Raw genomic sequence first — 17,751 nt, forward strand, 5'->3', positions numbered from 1 at the left:
TGTTTTTGTTTTGTTCTGAAGAGTGATTTTTATAAGCTGGTTGCCCAGTTGCCCAGATTTATATGTTACCTTACAAAAAGTAATTGATTTTTAGCCAAAAGGACAGGAGAAGGGTTAGGAATGTGCAACATAGTTTCTCATAACTTTGGAGGAGGCAGATGTTTCTCTTCTGGTTCCAACCTTCATTTTCTTTGCATGAAGAACGAGTTCTTAAAAACCAAATAAATATCCCTTTGAGAAGAGCGTGGTTCCCACTGTTATTCTTTAAATTAACTCTTTTGTGGCTAAGGCAGAGCCTAGCTTGTTGATTTTTATTGTAAAAAATTGAAAAAAGAGGCAGAATGTAGTGTGGAATTTTGGTATAAATGGCTTCAATTATTATTATCAGGGACTGGTCGAAAGAGTAACAACAGCAACAACAAAACCTTTGACATCTGACACAATATGAATTCTCATTACTCATTCTAGGTAATGTAAATATGACTGAAAATAATTTTTTCGTGCAATTAAGATTTCATTTAAACATTCATAATTGCAAACATAGCAGCACATATTTCACATTTATAAAGATAACAGAGAGTGCAATTCTATCTGCTAGCAATAACCAACACTAGACTTCTACTGAGGCAAGCAGAAAGAAAAGACAAATAAGGATTGTTATAAATGGTAAAAGTGTACAAGGATGGACGTAGTCTGTCCCAGACTGAAATGACTCATCTGTGCATGCAGAACATGCCATACTTGTCTTAGCGATGGAGGCATTAGGATGCCATTCTCATCCTTGGGCACTAGGAAAAAAACGACAGGTAGGTTTAGAAAAGTCTCCAGTACAGATGACAGTGGAAAATGTCTAATTTCAAGCTAATATACTCCCTCTGCTGACACTAGAGATGCCCCTGAGGCAAGGATTGTGGGTAATTCCATGTACTGCAGCCCTTTTCCTAAGGAAAAGGACCAAAATGTTTACCAGGGCTGTGAGCCTGGCAGGGGAGAGTATCTGTGTGTGGCTGGGAAAGGACACTGAGATCTCTAGGGCCTAGTGAAGCAAGGCCGGAGGCTGGGGGTCACTGACAAGGTAACCCTGGCCATAGTTTGGATGCAGTCATTTGTCTTTGTAGGGTCTGACTGATGGGAAAAGCAGACAAAAGCCTTTGTGAAACTCTGCTTGCCATATGTAGCCGTGCAAGACTACTCTGGGGGCTGGCCTCTTTAGCCACCAGGTCTGCAGCAGGCATTTGGTTCCTTAACTTATAAATCAACATGGGGACCCCTTTCCAGAGGAGAGGGAAGCAGTGGAGCAATTACAGAAACCAGTGTCTAAAGTGTACGTGTGTTTGCCCATGATGGGATCACTGAACATCTTCCTCTTCCCCCTTCTCCATGCTGTGTCCTGAGCAATAGGGCTTTTCAAAGTCCCTACTGGAAAATCTTGGGAGGAAATAGAGACATGAAAAGCAGACATGGTTAAAAGGTGCCAAGGAGGTACATGATAATGATTGCCTGCCGGCTGTAAGGCAGCCCATTTTAGTCAGTGAAGCAGAACTAGCGTGCCAAAAGATGAGACATTCCTTGCATGTACTGAATCATGATGGGAATTTGGGTCTAGCCAAAGCCAGATCTAGTGGTATAATAGTCAGGAGGCAAAGTGTATGTGGAGGTGAGACTAAAACTACATCATCCAAGCAGGACCAGACTTGAGTAGGTCAGCACATTTTCTCACAGACCTGCTGGCTTTTCTGCCCAGCGAGAGCTCTATGGGTTGTGAGACCCTTCCCAAGAAACCTGTGCTGGGTTGAGATTAAGGCGGGAGGGCAAACTAGAAGATTTTTTCCACAGAGGAAAGAGGGCTTTTCATGCTTACAAATCACAGGTGGCTCTCCAAGGCTGCCATGATTTATTATTTCGACATTGTGTGAGTGGAGGGCTCTTAGCCCACCCAAACACAACTTTTCTTTCCTATAACGAACAGAAGAAAACAAAACGTGAGCGAGTCTCACATATTCATACTCCGCTGGCTTCTTCCTCACCTCTCTGATCAGTACTGTCCACCTCCTGCTCGCCTCCATTTTCAGCTGAAAGAGTGTTTAGCGGAAAAGTACGGCATCTCCTGGGACATGTAGGGACATTTATGTGCTTTTGCAGAAATGTGAGACATAGTGGGAGAATGGAGTTCTGTCCCCCATCCAAATGAATCTTTACCCTATGTTTTCTTCTTACAAAAGGGTTTTTCTTGCTAGTCTTGTTTCTGGAGGTTTTAGGTTGAACATTTACAGTATCTTTCCCTGTCATCTCACTTTGCCTTTGGGAGCTTCCTAAAGGCCCAGTATTCACACCTTTGGCAAGATCCTACTGCATGGATATAGGCCCTGCTGTTCAAGGAGAACCTGGACCTCAGTTGCCCCATTCTATTTAGTGTCAGTATTTTGCATTTGGGGCTTTCATGTGTTCTCACCTGAACTTCTGGCCTACTCTGGCTGCATGTAAACAGGAACATTATTGCTGCTTCTGGATGATATTTTTCTTTAGCCACTTGAGGGTGAAGAACTTTGTTTCCTGTTTAGAGCTCAGCCCAGCCATTTCCCTGCTACGGGTTTTGGAAATAGACACCGTTTACGTGCTTCCAAGCACTCTGAAGGCGTCTGAGTTCACATCTGCACGGATGGGTACAGACAGATCTGCCTGTTCCTCTCTGCATCCTGCCTGATGAGGGTTGGAGATGCCGGCCATATCCATCACTGTGAAAAAGGGTGGATTAGCACGAGCCTGATTTCAGCCTACCAAGGTATGCAACTTCTGGCCTCAAGCTGCTGTGCATCCAAACAATAGAGGTCAGGCCTATGGTGGTATGCATGTGTCCTAAATAAAGTCAGTAATATAATAATAATAGAATAAGTAAGTCTGAAGTTCTTACACTCTAGTCTACAAAGATGATTGGTCCTTTCTAATGTGACTAGCAGTAGCCAAGCACAAAGTTTGGGTTCCTGCTCTGGATGTCTTGAAGGCAGTTCTGTACTCACAATGTTGTACTGGTCTAGCAAAAGATATAAGATGGTTACATTTGAGGCTTTGCATGTGGATGCTCCTCTACCTGTTTAAACCTGGATCAGATCTGGCTAGTTTACATCAATACATTTAAAGAAAGCACTAATCCTGCATGGCCAATGTGAAGTGTGTATGCATGAGTTAAAACAGAGTTTGTGCTAGCTTATTGAGAGAGTTTTTCTGAGTGCTTTGCAAGGTAACTGGTGCAATAAAGATAAGCAGAAAAGCTGAAAAGGTGTCTAGCTCTGGAATTTTTTACACATCAAGTCTTTCCAGATAACATATTTCTAAAACCTAATGCAATATACTGAATTGCCTTGTGTGACCTCTTCTAAAAAAGGGGAAGCTGTCTCATTTCTCAGAGCTGCTATCAAAGGGCAGTACTCCATAATCTTACCAGCAAAACCTCTCCACCTTCTGTTATATTACCTTGTATAAATTGTTGCTTCTGTGAGGTAGTGACAACTTCTGTTCTCCTTCAGACCCCAGGAAAAAATTCTGAGGAACTTAATAGAGCGTCCAATAAACCTTTGGGTGTTGACACAGCCTACCTAAAAATGGGCCTCCTTCCTGCTCTGACAGGGATGAGGAACATTTGAAATATTTTATAGGAATCATCCTGTACGTGATTTTAAGTCACTTTTGTACAACTCCATCAATTGAGTTCAATTCCATCCTAAAGGACATTTCTGTTTAAGAGAGTACTGCCGATGCTGAATAGGTATAGGTTGTTTAGGAACTGGAGGAAGTTCTTCAGTATATAAAAATCCTGTTAAACCTTAGCATACATCTCTTAGCAAGCAAAAAGTCCAGGCCCCAAGATCTGAAACAGCATTCTGTTGTAGGGGGAAGGAAGGATATTATATTCAATAAATCATATGGAACTATTTATCACAATCACTTCTTTAACTTTTCCACAGTCTTCAGTTTCAAAGCACATTTTGAAGTGACTGAAGTTTGTACAGAGCAGTTTATTTAAAAAAATTATTTTAGGAAAATTACCTCAGGCTTGATTGTGTATTTATGAAGGATTTCTCTTTTCTTTTTTTTTTTATATTAATGTAATGTGAGAAAATTGCTTTATTAAAAACAGTGGAAAAATGTATAAAGAATCAGAAAAGATTTTGTGGCAGACTATCTCAAATGGGAAAGATTTTGTTTGTCATGAAGTTACAGATGACAAAGTCAGTGGAAAGATTCTGATTTCAACAGGCTTTGAATCAGGCCCTTTACCACTGTGGGACTGCTCACTGTAGGAACTTGAGTTATTTCTCGTTATGTCTATGTCCTCCTCAGTGAATATATTTAGATTCTCTTTTGTATTGTTTTTCTCCCCTGCTATTATCAACGATTATTTTTATTAGCCCATTTGAGTACTAGCTCATCCTCCTCACTTGCTGCCTTCTCCTTAACCTGAATCCAGCCCTGATTTTCAGTTAAAAATCAATTTAAAAGGCACAGAACTATAAGAAAACAAAGAAATGGTTTTTACCCTCCAGCAATCTTTGCATAATCTCTTGAAAATCCACACTTGACCACTTTGTGTTCCTGACACACTTCATTTCTGAAGCAATTATGGCCTACTGCAGATTAATTATAATGTCTTTCAGTACACAACACAGCATAGTGCTTATGATAATGACTTAGTGATTGCATTTTGTAAATGATGAAATAATCTGATTTTGAGTATACAGTCTGCAGTTTACAATCAACTGGATTATGACTTTTTCCAGTGCAGTCGAGCCTCTTTATGATGAGATCACAGGTTGAAGTAGAACTAGCTTTTTGTTGTAGATTGTTGTGGCCTTTGTGAATTTTTTTTAAAGAAACTTGGTGTTTTCCAGATACTTGGTATCTGTCTGAACCATGCAGTCAGTGCATAGGCTTAGTTTGGGGTCTCCATCTGTGAGCTCAGGCATGAACAGAAGGCTGCATGAGCTGTACTGGCAAGGGCCAATTTCCAGAAGGTCGGCCTCCTGTCAAGAACTCAGGAAAGATGTCTAGGAAATCTGCTGGCTGTCTTCAGAGCTGGGAAAGGAGCAGGCAATAGATGTCTGCTGTGCTTGGGGCATATACAGGAAGGCTGGAGCTTCAAGAATGTGTCCCAGTTACTGTGCGTACACGGTAAAGGGACTGCAGCTCTCACACATGAGCCTGGTGGAGCCATGCTCTGTTGTCTTCTCCTCCACTGTCTGGGTGGGCCACAGAGATGCTTTTCAACATCAGCCACTGGTAATTTTAGACTGAGAATGCAGTCAGCTGGATAGTTTTATGCCATTAGTTTTATGCCTGGACCTCAGCAAGGCTTTTGACACTGTCTCCCATCACATCCTCCTAGGTAAGCTCAGGAAGTGTGGGCTAGATGAGTGGACAGTGAGGTGGCTTGAGAACTGGCTGGATGGCCGAGCTCCGAGGGTTGTGGTGAATGGCGCAGAGTCAAGTTGGAGGCCTGTGGCTAGTGGTGTCCCCCAGGGGTCAGTCCTGGCTCGAGTCTTGTTCAATATATTCATCAATGACCTGGAGGAAGGGACAGAGTGCACCCTCAGCAAGTTTGCTGATGATACTAAACTGGGGGGAGAGGCTAACACACCAGAAGACTGTGCTGCCCTTCAGAGGGACCTGGACAGGCTGCAGAGGTGGGCGGAGAGGAACCTCCTGAAGTTCAACAAAGGCAAGTGCAAGGTCCTGCACCTAGGCAGGAATAATCCCATGCACCAGTACAGGCTGGGAGTTGACCTGCTGGAAAGTAGCTCTGCCGAGAAGGACCTGGGAGTGCTGGTGGACAACAAGTTAAACATGAGCCAGCAGTGTGCCCTTGTGGCCAAGAAGGACAATGGTGTCCTGGGGTGCATTAGGCAGAGTGTTGCCAGCAGGTCGAGGGAGGTGATCCTGCCCCTCTCCTCAGCCCTGCTGAGGAGGCCTCACCTGGAGTACTGTGTCTGGTTCTGGGCTCCCCAGTACAAGAGAGACATGGCACTCCTGGAGAGAGTCCAGCGGAGTGCTACAAAGATGCTGAGGGGACTGGAGCATCTCTCCTCTGAAGAAAGGCTGAGAGAGCTGGACCTGTTCAGCCTGGAGAAGAGAAGATTGAGAGGGGATCTCATCAACGTGTACAAGTATCTGAAGGGGGAGTGTCAAGAGGATGAGGCCAGTCTCTTCTCCGTGGTGCCCAGCGAGAGGACAAGAGGCAACGGGCAGAAACTGAACCACAGGAAGTTCCATCTGAACCTGAGAAAAAACTTCTTCACTGTGAGGATGACTGAGCATTGGAACAGGTTGCCCAGAGAGGTAGTGGAGCCTCCTTCGCTGGAGATATTCAAAAGCTGTCTGGATGTGATCCTGGGCAATATGCTCTAGGTGACCCTGCTTGAGCAGGGAGGTTGGACTAGATGATCTCCAGAGGTCCCTTCCAACCTAAACGATTCTGTGATTCTGTGATTCTGTGATTATGTAACAATGCATATATGTAGCTTTTAGAGAGAGATATTTAACACAGAGAGTTTTCAGTGTGTATCTTATGGCTTAATATCTGCTGTCTGTCATGCCCAAAAAGCTGCCTGCTGCTATGTGTATTTTAAGGAGCTTTTCTCTTTGATACCAGCCATGAGTTAAGAGCTATTCCCCTGTGTGGTGACACTCATGCTAAAACATCTTGGAGAAGCTGATGATCTGCTGAAGGAAAAATCTTTTGATGCAAGGGAAGGACTTTCTTTTTTCTCCCTCCTTTTACTAGAGGTTTGCAAAAAACAGGGACTAGTAACTGAGTCAGGGTCTGGTCCAAACCACTCTGTCTTAGGTGAAACCTCTGACCCCGCTTTTACACATAACAAAAAGTATGTGAGTAGTGATACTAGAACAGTGCATAGGAGTTCTAGTCGTGCTGGGATGTCAAGAGGCAGTTTGGATTTCGTACAGAAAGACAGAGTTCTTTCCCAGACATCCATGACTGATGAAAGGGAAGTCGTTTGCAGTCACTTGGAATGGATTAAGTAGACAAAATATAAGTGTTTGAATAAAGTAGTAGCCATAGCTCTTGTGTAGACAGTAAACAATGGTTTATTAACAGTAAACTCTTGCTCTTATGGTAGAATGTCTTGAATCATTTATTTCCTGAAAGACTCAGGCAGAATGTCGTTGGTCGCTCACACATGTTTTATACTTTATCACAAATCAAAACATCCTGATTTCCAGTCCCTGGAACACATTACTTTCTGTGTTTAAATAAAAGGTGACAATCTCGGCTGCGCGCTCATCAAAGCTGTTTCTAGGTAGCATTTCAGAGTTAAGAACAAGCTGTAGATTGATGAGACCCTAGAATTTGTGGAGCAGTAAACACCCTTGGATTGAGCTTAACAAAAGGGAGTGCGCTGTTGGATATCTCTTCCAGGCCCCTTCTGCTTACACTTTTATGTAATTGCTGTGAAGGAAGAGAGTGTGTCATGTCTCTCAAGCAGGAACCTGTCAGTATCTCACATGGCCTAGTTTAGCCTCCATGGTTTGAGGAGCTGCCCCAAAGATTTCCGCTGAGTAACACCGCTGCAGAGGGGAGTCCAGCCTGATCACCTGAGTAGTGGGCCTCTCTGGGTGTGCTGGTAGTCATTCACCTCTGCATCAACTGAGTGAGTACAGAACGGTAGCCTGGTAGGTGACATTGTGCTTGTGGTTGGTGCTGAACCATCCTGTGAGACTGGGTCTTTCCTGTGGTCTAGAAACTGCTGCTCAGGTTCAAGAAGGCCACTGTTGGGTCAGATGAGTTCTGATAAATTTTCATTCTGGCTGTTCCCTTCCATGAGCCTCAAAGTTTGAAACAAAAACATCAAACAAGCCGTAAGCTGTATATTGGATAGGGGGCACTGGTCAGACTGCTGCAGGACAGCGCATCACCTAATATCCACTGATTCCTCAGTGCAGCTACAACACTTAGCCCCTTCTTGGAATACCCCTTGTGCCATCGTATCAAAGGCATGTCTCACCTGCCTGTTATCTGCAGGAGATATTAGGGAAATCAATAGCTACCAAAGAGAGAGACAAGTCGTCTTCTGCTTGTATTTTATGATGGGCCTGGTAGCAGATCCCAAAGTTGCCATGAAAATCAGACAGGGAGGCTATTTTACTTGCCTCATCCTCAGTAACTGGAGACAAGGTGAGGGAAAATAGGAGGGGTATCTTACCAGGAGGAATCTTACCAGGAGGGGTAAGTTATCAACTGATTCTGCCAGCATCTTGCAAGAATTGGCAACAAACATGAGAGAAGCTGCCACACTTCCCTTTTTCAGCAGCCATGTGCTAATTAGCTAATTAGGCTAATTAGCCTAAATGTAGCCTAAATCCGAGGCCAAATGAGCCATGACAGCAACAATACTTGTTTCATGTTAATGGATCTTTTTTTTCCCCCTGCTATATATTGAACTAAATGCTTTTCTAGCTGATCTATTAATGGATGTGTCTATAGGGTAGGCAGATCTATTCCCTGGACAGCAGGGTGGGATATCTGTAGCTAGAGCATTTGTTAAAGGTCATTTGGTCGTGAGGCTTTGCGGAGACATCTTGTTCTGGCTGAAGATGAGCTCACTGAAGAAGTTACTGGCTTCCAGCCATATCCACCTGATCTCCACCTGCCCCAACCTCAGATCTCCAAAAGGTGCATAGGTACTCACTCCTTACTCTGGTGCTATCAAAACAAGTCAGAAAAGCTTCTACTAGAAGTAGTTAAGGGAACTAGTCGTTTTGATAGCATAGCTTTATGAGTAATTGCACAATCAGTTATGCTGACAGATCTGAGGGGAGGGCAGAGCAATAACCAGGGATGTGCTGACAATAAACCTAAGGAAAAAGAACATATCTGCTTTTGCCGAGGCAAGGCAGAGTTCACCCCTGTCGTGTCGATACATGCAAAATGAATTTATGCATTCCCTAGTTGACCACCACAATGAGGGTGATAATGTCTGTCTCAGTTCAGCCACATCTGGGTAAAGCAGGGATTGGAGAGGGGAGGTTGACTTGCCTCTTCCTCTTTAGAATAAGCCCCTCCATCTAAGTCTGGCCTGTAGTCCTGAATAGCCCAAAGACTGGACCGATCACTTCAAAAGTCTTTCTTGCAACCTACAGCTTTCAGAGGACTCAAATCCATGATACTTCCAAATTTCTTTTTCCAGTGAAGGACTTGCTATGACCCTCTCTCAAGGGCCCTGGCCTCAGGAGTTGAAGATTGTTGAGCACTCTTTCAGCTGTATCTGAAGTGGGTTTTGTTTAATGGTCTCCGCTGCTGTTTATATTTTCTAATGCGCTGCGGCTGGCGTTTGTTGCCATTAAAGCTTCATTTGTTTGGAGGATCTTTTCAACAAACTGAAATCCAATAAATCACCAGTAAAATATTTATTATTTCAACTGGATAAAAATTCGGGTGGAAGTGGACAAACTTGTATTCCTTCAGCAGCATGTTAAATGGGAGACTACGGGGCGTGTTCGCTACAGGACTTTGTCCACAGAAGAACAATTAGTTGGCTGGACAGGACTGTTCAAGTGACAGCTTCAAATTTGGAAGTGGGAACGGAGCAGAAATACTCTGAGTAGTCCAGCTTATTCCTGTCTATCCACGTAATCATATCCATAGGCAGGGGTAGTGAACTCTGGGCTTCTGGATTAAAACTGTCAAAAATAGAAGCCTCATGCTTGTGTTAGAAATCCTGGGCTAATAAACTGGTCCCACTTATGTTGATGGCAAAGCTGCTGTTTTCTGAGGTCAGGATTTCACTCCAGGTCTGTTTTAGTTCACAGGCAGTAGCAGGCTCCAAACTCTCTGCATCCTGCTGTAGGGTATGTTACACTAGTGTGTGGTGGGACGAATGACATGGAGATCTGGAGCAAGATGTGGAAAATGTCATCGCAACATCATTCTGGAGCTGCATAGCTTATTTATTCACTGAATGGCAAACTCAAAAATAGTGTGAGATTTAGAGGTGTTTATCCACTTTTCCATTCAGCCAGTGGCTTTGGCTGAAAAGGCAGAGGGAAATACGGAAAAGGCAGTCTGTAATTGCAACATTTTAAATACAGAATGTGTTGCCTTTTCACTTGGAAATGATGTATGGTTTCTAAGCTGACATATTTTGTAATGCCAGACATGCTAAAAATTTCTGCTTTTGGATTGACCTGCGCAGAAATGATTCTGAAATCTGGCCATGGAACCGAGGAAAAATTTGTTCATGATAGACCTGGAGCCCTGAGGTGTGAAGGATGGATCCAAATGTTTAGGAGATGTAGCAGGCTCCAGAATAAATTGGATGTGTATATTTACACTTGAAGAACTGGTATATACACATAACTATGACAGAACTTATCTTTTCAGTAACAGTGATGCCCTGCTCCACATGTAAACCAGAGCCTGGCTATAAGCAGCTCCAAAATATTCATGCAGAGAGCTGTTTGCAAAGTTTTACATTAAACCAAACTCCTTCAGCCTGTTCTCTTGTACCATAGTTGCTGCTTCACAGTACCATAGTTACTACTTCATACGCAGTCCCCAAAGCTATCTATCTCCTTCACCCTTGGTTAAGGCCTCTAGATGCTACTGTAATACCATAATAACGTAGGATCATAGATAAAATAACCTAAGTCAGTATCCCATCTGTCAAAAACAGGACGTGCAGCAAACCCTCTCCAGTGAGTCATCTGTTCAGCATTCCCAAGTCTTTGAGACCTCTGCACTCACCAGGGAGCTCTGACATTTACCAGTGTTATCTTTCTTATTTCAGTTTTGGCACCTTCTTCCTTTTCTCAGCAACATGCTGGTCCGTACTGGGCAAAAATACGTGAAATGAGCAGCAGACATCATCTGTCACTTTTCTGAAAGGTTACTAGGCTTGAGTGTGTTGTTTGGCCACAGATGGTGGTAACTTCACCAGAAAAACAACAACAAAAAAAACACAGTGAAGGAATTGTTAACTGGATGCAGTTTTACATGAGGGGCCCATTTGTTGAAAGGGAAGAGTAATCCTTATTCATACTGACTTTTGGGATGACTAAACCGTCAAGAAGCAGATTAGAAAATATTATGAAATGCTTTTCCTACTATCATTTACTGTGAATCAGCAATAAAGTAATCACTTCATTGGCAGCATTCCCACTGAGGTCAAAGGAGTCAGCGTTTCACCCCTGGAAGTCACACTCTGCAAGGAGGGGCTCTCTGTCAGTCTGTGTCCATCCGTTTTCAGTTCTGTGAGCAGTTGTGAGTCTACTTACAGTGTTTCATAATACAGAAACAAAGGGGCTATTCAATGAAAATGAAGGAGGGACAGATTTAAAGCAGATGAGAGTAAATACTTGCTACACAATGATGTCCACACCTGGCTTTTTCTCATCGGTAGATGACAAATTGCTTTACAAGAATGGTCGGCATCGGTATTCCTGTTTAACAAAGAGAGAGAGAAAGGTAATACCACCTGCTTAAGGTCACCGAGCAGACAACAGCAGAGTCAGAGTAGTAAATATTCCCCTGCACTACAAAGTGGCTTCTGGTAAAAATGAAATTACTTGTATGCTGTGGAGCTCATTGCTCCAGGTTAGCATGACACCAGAATTTAGTGGAGGTATATCTCCATGCCAGGCCTGAAGCCGTACTTTCATCAGCTGCATTCAGGGATGCTTTCACCGAAGCACTGAGGAGTGCAGTCAGCAAAACTGCAGATAACAGGGCTGTCTGCCTCTCAGACAGCATGTCGTCCCATAGGCACGAATAGTCACACAGTACTGTTCCTGATCTTTTCTTTACAAGAGGCCATTTGGAATGAACAGCCTTGTCCCAAGCAGGCCCTGACAACCTGTGTGGAGAGACTGGGTGTTGGGCTGTGCCTGTGCTCTCTCTCATTACCCTCAGCTGGCATGATGCACAGAGGACACTGCCTCTCATCACACGTGTATGCTAGTCAGCCCACGTCACCTTTCATATTGAGGCCACCCAACCTTCAAGCCAAGTCAGTTAAAATATCCACCCTTTCCAGGAGAGGCAGAGCAGATATTGCCTGGTGTCAGATGCAGAAGTTACGAGGAGAGCTGCTTCTGATAGCTGTGGAAAGAGAGAGAAGTTTCTGCAAAGACCTCCTCTCTTCCTAGCAAAACAAACAAGTCCATATATGCCTCCTGAGCTCAGTCCGTTTCCTTGCTCCACCAAGAACAAAATTAATTCTACTGTACTTGGGCTTTCAGCAAGTCCAGTTAGCTCTGGGCAGCTGAACAAGGCAGACATTTTTTTCAGGCCCAGCTTCCCATGGGGCCTGTCCTGGACCTTCACTGACCTGCTCTTCCACAATGAGTGAAGTTTGTTCTCCAGCTGAGCTACTGTTCCTCCTGTAACAGCTCTTCAGGAAGTGTAAGTATTAACCCTTTCCAGGCTCACATGGGTTTACATTTGTGCCTTTTAGTGGCATAATTCTTGGCAAGAGAGGTGCCCTTAATATTGCGATTGGACCTATGTGCATGTCTGTTGTTCATAATGCATAAATTAGATGGACTACCCTGAACTGGAAGAGAAACTAATGATTGCCATATTGTTTACAGCAGTCCTCAAGCAAAAGGAGCTGTTTGAACTTTCCCCAAAGATGCTTCTGCCTCTTGCAGTGATTTTAAAATCTTGGGTTTCTACCTTGCTGGAAACCCTTTTCAAGATGATTCATTTTGCAATGTTGCATTTAGTATCTTCCCCTCCCCCAGGGGAATAGAAGAGCAGGGGGAAGGAGGAGAGAAATGGGGCAGGGAGAAAGAACTTTCCAAAACTAACTCCATGTGCAGCAGTAAAAGGCATGATTGCTGCTTTTCTTCCTCTCTCCTCTGGTTTCCAGCAAATTCCCATGTGGTTTCTGATATTTCATTATGTTTTGTTTATAATTCTTCTTCATTGCATGTATTGACATGTTTCTTTCCAGTCTATTTCTGTCCTTCTTTACCCAGTAAAATGATCCCACTGGGGAGGCGCAGGTCCAAATAGAAGATGGAAGGAAGGAAAGCATCTTTCCTCATTACTGTGAGCAAACTGATTGATAGCATGTGACTTTGAGGCAAAGACCCTCTCTGGGGTGGAGATCATAGCTTCATTCATAGTAGAAGGGCAGGCAGGAGAATGCAAGTGAGAATGGTGGCTGCATCTGGAATGCGTGACTAATTGTGGTGCTTGTCTGGCCCTCTTCCCAAAAATCAGGAGGAGAAATGCTGTAACAGGCACTGTTACATCCTACAGGATATTTCCACTGCAGTGCTTTATGATGAAGGAAAAAACTGTATCTATCCCACTACAACTGGGAATTAGAGCTGACTGTGACCAGAGCTGACCTTCTTACTAATGCTATTGAAATCTGAATCCAGATGTGCCTTGCTCCACAACCTTGAAATGACCATTAGGAAAAAGCAGCAGAAAAATGTGAAAATCCCATCACCTGGATTGTCAGCAATCAGTCAGAGGGAATGGAAAAAATATTCCTTGTTGGCAGTATTATCCCATCATCAACATGTTGGTTGGTTGGGTAGGTGATGCTTTCCAATCAGAAGTTGTTGACCGCTGTCTTTCACTTCTTGCCACAGGCGAGTCTGTGCTGTTTGCATGGCTTCTCTCTGTCTATTGTCTAGTTTCTCTACTATCTTACCTTGCAGTTTTAGAGATAGTTGGGAGTTGCCTTAAGATTATCTAATTGGCTCTGTCTGCCACACTTTTATTTGAGGTATCTCATCTGATCAAGATGGGGCTCTGGACCCTGCAATGTGTGGAAAACCCGCATTCCCGCATGAGAACTGACTGTGTAACTCACCTTCTGAAGGACTTTTCCTCTGATTGCCAGTCTGGTTCAACCTGGTGGCTCCTTGGGGCCAGGCAAAGGACCGGCACCGCATCCAGTACTGCTATATTCTGTATCTGTTTTCTTTAACCTGATATTCCATACTATACTATTAGAAGTACAATGGTTTGGTTCAAAACAAGAAATTACAAACTAACCTAGCCCCCCAAGTAAATCAACTTAGCAATAGGAGGATCCTTTCAATTACACAATACGGAAAGCATTCTCCAGAGGGAAATGTTGGAGGAACGAACAGAGGGAGCAGCAGGACAGGAGGAGACTGGACAGGATCACGAATGCTGAGACAAGACGTCAAGAGTGTCATAAATACAGAGGCCAAAGTGGAGGAGAGTGGAGAACTGGCCAAGAAAACGTCATCAGTGACCCTTGTGAACATTGTTTTGTTGGAATGGGGAGGATGGAAAACAGCTTGGAGAGGATCCAAGATGCTGGAGACAGGGAACGCACCTGCCTTGTTTATCTTGTCCTTATCCACAGAGGAATCGAGTTCCTCCAGAAGCCTCTGAAATAGATAAAGTAGGTTACAGAGGACCTGCTGTGAACATTTTAGCAAGGATCTTTTTTTCCCCTTAAAATGCAGACAACTTTGAAATCTAACACAGGAGATAAGCCAGCTGTCTGAGTGGGTTTTCAGATTTTTGGTATCATTATTTGATTCTATAAATGTGCCTTGTAAAGATAAAACAACCCAAACTTCAAAAACTGGGAATCCAAATTGAGGCAGAAATGGCAGAGGGAGCTGACACACTTTGTGGGAAGAACAAGATCAAAGGAAAAAGTGGACAAAACGGATGGCAACTGTAATATGCTCTGATAGCTTAGGTAGGTAATGTGTGTGCTTGGAAGGGTCATGAATTTCCTGACTTCCCAGGAGAGTGTGAAGACAACATCACTCAAAGCCTTCTTTCCCCCAGGATGCATTACTTTCCTCCTCATTATACTGACAAATGCTTTTCTGCTCTGTGTATTTTTCTTTCAACTAAATCAGCAAAAGAACTGACAACTTGCAGGACAGCTCAGCAAAGCAAGAGATCTTGTGCAAAATTTTTCTTCCTTTACAGGTTGCTGGGACATGCTATAACAGAAGATTACAGATAAAATTGCCTTTTCTCTCAAGGGTAAAAATAATATTTCCACAGCTGACCCACTGGAGTGCATATATCCTGGCAAGTCCTGAAACCAACATTTTTATAGTTCTCTCCAGAGAAGTAATTAGTTTGAATACGGGCATAGCTAGCATGCTAACCTTGACTTGTTTGCTGCTAATGAAAGAAGGGTTTGAATGAAAGCAATGGATTGGGTCACTCCTCTCAGAGGCTATATGGTGCAACCTCCTGTTCCTGGACAAAAGACCCAGACCTTCTGCGAGTGAATCCATATTTACACCTGTAGACAGTACAGCCCCTCAGTAGACTCTCATAAATTTCAGTGAGAATTAGTCGTAGCAGGATGAGTTCCTGAAGTCATTCCTTAGGGAAAGTCTTCCCTGAACGCATACCTACCAGGAATATTTGTTTCATCAACCATAACTCGTCTTGGGATCTTGTGGGCAATGGAGTCATTGTTCCACATTCCTTTATTTTTCTTAGGCCTGGGCATTTGCTCTACTGTCATCTTGCAGGTGCAGAACTTGAATTTAGGATGGGCTTTTAGGGCGTATCAGCTGAACTTGGGCTCTGGCTCACACCCCAGTTCAGAGTTGCCTACCATGTGCATTACTTACTTTTGCTGGGGAGCTTCTCAGATGAGGATGAAAGACAAGCTCAGATATTCTTGGCAGGGGTGGCAGAAGAAGTCTTAAGTGTCTTTAGAAGCATCCTAAGTTCTTGTTCTTTCAAAATGGACAGGTGCAGCATGGGCAGACAAGAAAGCTTCAACTCAGCTCAGCAGATGTCCTGAAACTGGCTCTTCCTTAGCCTAAAATGGTTGATTTGAGCCTGAATTGGAGCAATGTGTACAGAAAGTGTGCGTGTTTCATGTGCAGAAGGCTGCTCTCCAGTCATGCTATATAGACATAGCTTTCTCTCCACAGTCAGCAATTAACGTGTTAACTGATACTATGCAAAGCTTTCCCCTTCAGAGTTCATCCATTCTCCTCAGTGGATGTCTTCACAGAGTTATGTCCCTCTGAGTGTAGAAACAAAGGTCATTTTGCTTTCATAGATTAGGACGCACATAGCGCATAATTTCATGAACAGACGATCACTTCCCAAACAACTGTGCTGGCCCAAAAGGTATCAGGCTTTTGGCTTTCTTAGGGTAAGGGATCATTTGAATTCCCTTCTGAGTATTTTAAACAGTTGGTGAAAGTGGTTTGATATAACCTCACTAAGTGAGTCAGTCACATGTAGATACAACAGATACCTGACTCTAAAATTAATAAGGCTCCTTGGTTTGTGGGGTATCTTTTACTACTTCTCACGGTGGGCAAGTTGCTTACTGGCAAATATCCCTGAACTCCTCAGAAAGCTATGAACAGGCCCAGTTCTGCTGCCGTCTCTCCTTTGGGCATCAGTGAGGCAATTTGTAGAGAGAGCGAGCCTGTGGCTTCTCAACAGGAATCGATATAGCAGTTGTAAGGTCTTTCTCCTGCCTCCCATGGAAGGCCTAACTAATGTTTGAAATATTGTGTCACCATGGGCTTATCTAAAATAATTTGAAGTTGGCCTTGCTTCAAGCAGGAGGTTGAACTAGATGACCTCCGGGGGTCTCTCCCAACCTACATTTCCCTGTGATTCTAGGAGTGAATGGCAGAGAGTTCAGGACCTCTGCAACACAGGCTATTTTTATTTGTGCCTAATGTGAAAAGGTGCATCGTGTGGATACCCAAAAGCTCTGATAGACAAGCTCTGGCAAACTAACTGCGGTGATCTGAGCTTTACCTCTCCTCGGCTATCCGTCTGTGTCTCCGCCAGAGGATATCGTTCTTGTAGCAGCAGGAGGGAAGGTGTGAACTGGAGCAGCTGTGTATGCTCACATGATTGTTCTTGCAAGCTGCAAGTGATGGGCCAGTCATATTTTAGACCATAGCAGGTGATTGTTCAGATAATGGAGATGGAGCTCTAGTTTTTTGCAGCCCAGCTTAGAAAATGAAGCCCAAGTGACTTGAGCTTGACTTGAGTGTGGAGAGGGGATGCTGCAGTCTTCCATACCATCTGAATGTTAAATAAAGCATCACATTGTCCAGAATCCAAATGCTTATGCTGTCTCCTACCTCTGAATATTAGCTTTGAATTGGCTTTGATTTTTACTGCATGTTTGTCCACAGCAGCTGTCAGAAGGTTTAAATGCTAGAATTACTGTTGTAATAAATATGTCCTTCCAAACCCTTGCTATAGTTGTACCCATTGGGAGTTTATGTAACACATTGTGTGGTACAAAAAATATGCAGAGAACATTTTGCGTCCTGGAGATTTCAGCTTGGTTTGACAGCTCAGTGCTGACTCACTGTCAGGACCTGGGTTTATGCCTTTGTGTTGCTCCGTAGGGAAGCAGTGAGGACTGCTGCCTGGAAGTACAGCTATCGATGTTGTTACAAATGGATGTGAAACCACACTGTTACTTCTAGGTGACTTTTTTCCATGGCAGTGCAAATGCCATTGTGTTCAGCAGGAGGCCAGCTTAGAGCAAATGCTGCCTTCCTGTACCAGGAGATGAGGAAGCAGAGAAGACACCGAGGTGTTCTCAGAATGCCATAGTAAGATGAAGATTTCTTTTAGAGCTATTTTTATCCGACACTCTAATTTTATCTAGTTTCCTTACATAACTTTCAGCTGAGTTACAGCTGAATAAACTTCCACGGAAAAGAAATTTCTTTAACAGAGCTCTAACTTTCTCCAGACCCTGACCCTCTAAAATCATTCAC

At 43.6% G+C, this 17,751-nt stretch overlaps 1 long non-coding RNA gene across 1 annotated transcript in view; it reads left to right on the forward strand.

Annotated features, from left to right (window-relative positions):
* LOC138068058 (uncharacterized) overlaps nucleotides 1-17,751 on the forward strand; it is a 114,445-nt gene that overhangs the window by 81,929 nt on the left and 14,765 nt on the right. The window contains exon 3 of the long non-coding RNA XR_011142624.1: nucleotides 12,296-12,409. This is a non-coding gene — a long non-coding RNA (uncharacterized lncRNA). The remainder of the gene's footprint in view (nucleotides 1-12,295; nucleotides 12,410-17,751) is intronic.

The sequence above is a fragment of the Struthio camelus genome, chromosome 8 (assembly GCF_040807025.1).
Source record: "Struthio camelus isolate bStrCam1 chromosome 8, bStrCam1.hap1, whole genome shotgun sequence".
Lineage (NCBI taxonomy): Eukaryota > Metazoa > Chordata > Aves > Struthioniformes > Struthionidae > Struthio > Struthio camelus.